A 6,020-nucleotide genomic window follows, 5' to 3' on the forward strand; every position below is an offset into this window, starting at 1 on the left:
TACCATGACGTCCTGTGAGTTTGACTCATTCGCCAAATGACGGTGTTAAGATCTTGCAGGGAAAAGTCAACACGAGAATGTAGCGTCCACTCGTGAAAAGTCCTGTCTGAATAATACACGACTGATTTATATATTATATACTTTACAGTACTTTACGTACTGTGACAGTAACCCAGATATAAGTGACCATGACTGAAAAACATTTGACACGAGAGTTTAAAGGGGCATTCCTGAGTTTGCTGCATTGTAATATGTTTCCGACTAATAAAATATTTCTACGATTAAACTTACATATTTAATATATTTTCTTGTTTAGAATATCAGTGTCTGTATATTCAATGTGTTTCTGGTAGTCTTAATATTTGTAAAAAAACCAAACTGGACTTTGTCTTCAAATAATTTTGTACGTACGAAAAAATATCATTTTAGGAAATAAGATGAAATTTAACCTAGTACAAATATTAAAATGATCATAAACACGTTTAATATACAGCCACTAATATTTTATGCAGAAAAATATATTCGATGTGTAATTACAATCGTTAAAAAGTCTCTATTAGTCGACAACATATTAGAAAGTGCAGCAAACTCAGGAATGTCCCTTTAATAAAGGTACGTTCACACGTTACGAGTTACTGCAACGATCTGTCGAATGCAGGAAACTAAACAAATTGCAATGCAACCTGTAGTGAGTTATTAAAGTATTTATTATCAGGCGTACTCACAATACAGTTTGATCGTTATTCTGAAATATAACTTTAAGAGGTATTGGCAGGAAGAAATAATTTTCAAAGGTGATGAGATGGAGAGTGATGTGGAATTATTTACATAACCCTGCGATAAAACCCAAACGTTTGTTAAGCTGAATATTTAGAAGTACCATCACATACTACTCACAAGCTTCGTGCAAAATTGTAGTAGAACGAGGGAGATAACGTATGAATAAAGCAGTTCAAATACATTTTTGGAAAGGTGTTATTGAGAACAGTACTTTAAAGAAACAAGTGACAATTAAAACAAAATTATAGTTCGTCAGAGAACTTTTACATTTGTACATTGAGTTCGTATCAAAACTTCAAAACTTTTATAACTTTCCATGTTTGTGAAAACGTGATACAAAAGTGCGTCCTATTGCTAACTCGAAAACTTCTACTATGTATAAAAATATTCGTTAATATAAAATACTATGAAATAACAATCGAATGTTTTTCCTTCAGAAAATGTTTAATAGACGGAATATGGGGAAATCCCCATTCTGTGGTTCGGCTTTTTCCGTCAGCAGCCGGATGAGGAAATTCTCACATTCTTTCATACATTAATACAAACAATTTAAAACAGTAAATAACATTCACTAATTCAACATTAACGACCAATGTATAAACAGTCATTTTATTAATCTGAAATAAAGAAAATAGCTGAAATGATCTCTTTTTCTTTTTTTTTTTAGCATAGCCGTAAGTAGTGCAAAATTAAGATTCATGCAGTTCTGTATTTCGTTTCTTTTTTCAGTGACATGATATTATTTGGACCAATCCAAACATTTATAACAAAAACGTATTTACATATTGGCATTATGATCTATTAAAGAGACTGTCCCGAGTCCATTCAATGTAACGTGTTCCAGACGAATACAGCTCTATTAACGACTAAAAATACACAAAGAAGACGTTCGTGTTTAGAGTACCAATGTTTGGCTATGTTCAATCTACGTTTTTGATCTGTCCAATCTTTGTAGTCATAGGCGTACCGGCTCCTATTTTTGTAGGAGGAAAGGCTGGGTTTTGCCCGCATTAAACGAAAATGCCCGAATCTGAATAACAGTATTTATTCACATCAGCATTACTACCAAACAGCTATATAGGGTTGCAAACGAATCACTACGCATTTTTACGTGTAACTAATTTTGCGGGTAGAATAATAGAAATACATAGAGAAAAGGTCTCAGGTTAGAACATTTTGCGCGAATATCTCTATAATGTTTGCCCGAATTTAGGATTTTCTCAACCACTAGGGGGGCAGGTACACCCACCACCCGCCCCCGTCCAGTATGCTTATGTTTGTAGTTGTCCGACGGATTTATCTACGAATAAATTCGGAGGCACAGAACATTTATATTAGGAAAGAAAATGAAGTTCTAGCTATTGTAAACTAGGATCATCAGAAACACAATGATTATATAGACATGATACTCCAAACAAGAAGATGTATTTAGTATGTTGCTGCAGGTGCCAAAACAGACCTAATAGTTGGACACGTTTGACTTTGGCAGGAAACTCCGTATATAGTGCGTTTAACAGCCCACTATGATTTCATGTTTTGTAATTCTCAAAATGAAAGGAAAATGTCTTGCACGAGTAACAGGGGTCAAAGTACACACACACACCTATTAGGTTATGTCTCGCGGCTACGGACCACGACTCGAATACAACTATAAGGAACATGGTGGACTCTTTGCTTTGAACAGTGGAATAACAAGATTCTAACTTCTCTGACGCCGACGCAGAGACTGGAGGATACACCTTTAAAACGATGAGATAATTAATTAGTGTATCTCCAAACATAAGTTGGCTGGAATAGTTGGAAGGGATGATTTAGCGACACGGTGTCTCCCCGCGGCAGAGGGCGTGCCGTGCTCAGAGTGGAGAAATATGAAAAAGTAAATATGAAATGCTTTTCCGTCTAGACATAATTTGTAATTAATTTACTAGCATAACTACATAACGCCTATTTGACACACACAAAAACATTAGACGTGTTACGGTAATCAAGTGACATGCTGAGCAGAGTAAACATGAGAAGACCAACACAACTATTTTCTTGCAATGTTGAAATTCATTTTAATGATTAGCCGGTAAGAGTTTATATTTTTATGGATTTATAACGGTAAACACATAATAACGTAACAATACCAAGACCTCCTAAGCAGTATGTCAATATTTTAAATCGTGTATTTTAAAACGCGTATTCGCGTACATATTTACATAATTCAGTCAAACACACAGTTGTCCTCCCCCGAAACACGGAACTCTTTTATACCTGGAAACACAAAGACTGAACAGCCCACCTTCTTCCCCATAATAATGTTTCAGAACCAATGCACTCGTGTGACAATACTCTGAATAAGGCACAGGATACACCGATACCAAGTGTTTGGTGTAAGTATGGGGAGAAAGGGTCATATCATCTCGTTTTTTCAGCCAATGACAACAGACGAATTTCTTGTACAAATAAACTTTACCTTTGAGTACGTAGCTTTTGTTATTTGTTGGATACTGTGGAACTCATAAGTAGGTCTTTGTTGTCCTGAAATACACTCAAGTCTTTAGTTGACTATTATATATATATATATACGAACTAAGATAGTTATTTGTTAACTTGCATGCATGCATGTATATTTGCATATATGTAAGTTAACAAACAACTAGTTTAGCTAATATATGTATCTGACACCTACATCCGTAGTAAAATGTTACATACATACATACATACATACATACATCCGAAAGGCGTACCAAACGTTTCTGGCCTGGCTATAAAATGCTGATCGCAGCAAATATTTTATGCCATGATTTTTTTTACATAATATCTCTTGAATGCAGTGCAGTTTGTCCAATATTTCTCCAGCACTGCTAATCACTGTTAATCACCCAACTTTGCCACACACCACTTACAGTCCTTAGCTCAGATTTGAGTCTAGGGAACCAGAAGAAGTCGGAGGAGTCGAAATCTGAAGAATAAACAGGGTGGAGAAGAATTGGGAAGCCCCAGTCACTGCTAACCTCAAATTACTAGGAATGAGCCGGAGCATTGTCCTGAATCACTCACATATTTCTACGTAATGTTTTTGCCACGTTTACTCTTAAAGTCGCATACCCTAGTTTTAACCCTTAAAAATGGACACCAACTTTAGTTAATCTACAAACCTGTAACATATTTGCTCGATGCGCGATCGATCTGGGTTCTTCTTCTTCTTCTTCTTCTTCTTCTTCTTCTTCTTCTTCTGCGTTCAATCTTTTTACGGCCGTCATATCAGTAATCTGGATGTGGCGATGAACTTTGCCGCCTTCCAGAGGTCGTCGACAGGTCCCCCCGAATTTAGTGTTGAGGGACGTGTCTTCCGTCCAAACATTCTGTCGAATTTCTTCTAGGTGCGGACAGATTTGTAAAATGTGTTCCGGTGTTTGCTCTTCAGCACCACATTCACATTGGGCCACCTCTGTAAGTCCTATCCTTTTTAGGTGCCTGGGTTCGATCCCCGTCGGTGGGCCCATTGGGCTATTTCTCGTTCCAGCCAGTGCACCACGACTGGTGTATCAAAAGCCGTGGTGTGTACTACCCTGTCTGTGAGATGGTGCATATAAAAGAACCCTTGCTGCTAATCGAAAAAGGAGTAGCCCATGAAGTGGTGACAGCGAGTTTCCTCTCTCTCTGTGGTCCTTAACCATATGTCTGACGCCATGTAACCGTAAATAAAATGTGTTGAGTGCGTCATTAAATAAAACATTTCTTTCTTTTTTGTAAAACATTTGGATAAAATTACAACAGCGTGAAACAAGAATATACGACGTAGAAACAGGGAAATATCCTTAAAAATAGGCTAAAACTCGACTCCATAACCGTTACTTCTCAGACGCACGTGCGTTTTTTAAAATATGAATAATGTACTTTGTGGTATTAAAAACACCAGGATGACCACCTGTACGGAAATGGATAATCTAAACAATAAAATATAAGTAATGTTTGATTTCAGTGATCATAAACGGCTCTAATTGTGAACAATATGCCTTATTGTTTAATAACTAGGGTCTATCCCTTTAACTTATTCCCGGAGCTCATTTGCACAATATTCACCAGTGACTGTGGAACGTGTTTGTAAGCAGTCATTCATGATAACACTTTTGCAATTCCAAAGCATGGATGCCATAACTTAATGTGTTAGTGGAAGCGGTTGTCTTGAACTTCTTGGGTAAAGTTGATTCAGAATATTTCCATTGCATGCTTTGACTTTTTGTTTTGGAGTCAAAATGATAAACTCATATTTTATTCCGAGTCACGTTATGTGCAAGAAAAGCGCTTGGGTTAATAAATATTTCTCTAGACGTTTGACGAGATATCTGCCACTGTGGTCCGTGTTTTTGGTCATCTGTTAAAATTGCTGTAACCTCACCGTGGTGCAGGGGTGTAACATTCTCTTTGAGATTGGCCAATACAGCACAACTTGAAATTTTGAGTAAAAGTCAGTAACTATCTGTGATATTTGTATTTGTTGCACAGTTCTTTACACTGTGTTTTAATTGAACTGTTGAATTTTTATATTGATGTTGATCATCAATTTTTTTTGTTACATTGGTAAATGCTTGACACCCAATAGCCGATGCATTTTTCGTTCTGGGGTGTCGTTAAACATTCATTCATTCATTCAGTCTGTTAAAATTCTTTGTGAACATTGCAGAAACTTTATTCATGTTTAAGTGTCCATTCATAATTCCTCCCAGCGATGTTTTCCTGATGACCTGTCTGATGGTGGTTCGCCTGTTTTGCGTAAGTGTGTCAAGGACAGCGTTAACATTTCCGTCAGTGAGCACGACCAGAACATAGATCATCTTCAGTACTTGTAAAACCTATTTTCATTAACCCATTTAAAATGGGCTCACCACTGCTTTATGGTACTGTACGAAGGAGACAGATCCTCTAATGTTTCTCACATGTCCTCGTGAAGTTGATTCTTTTATTGTTTTTAAATGCAAATATTTCTTTACTGCCCGACACCCAGTTTATCATTCTTCTAAAATTGTGAAATTCAGGTAGTACCTGAAAACAAATTACTGCTCTGTTAGGATGTACACAGTAGATGTTATTCTACTTCACTTCAATATTTGATTTCATTTTCACACATCTTTAATGGACGGGTCGGAAACCTTTGGGGTATCATTTGTACGTACGTGCGTACATACGCGCGCAGCACGCACCGACGCACTCACGGACACCACACACACAAACGTACACACTTACATACATAC

This window comes from Gigantopelta aegis, chromosome 4, assembly GCF_016097555.1.
Source record: "Gigantopelta aegis isolate Gae_Host chromosome 4, Gae_host_genome, whole genome shotgun sequence".
Taxonomy (NCBI): domain Eukaryota; kingdom Metazoa; phylum Mollusca; class Gastropoda; order Neomphalida; family Peltospiridae; genus Gigantopelta; species Gigantopelta aegis.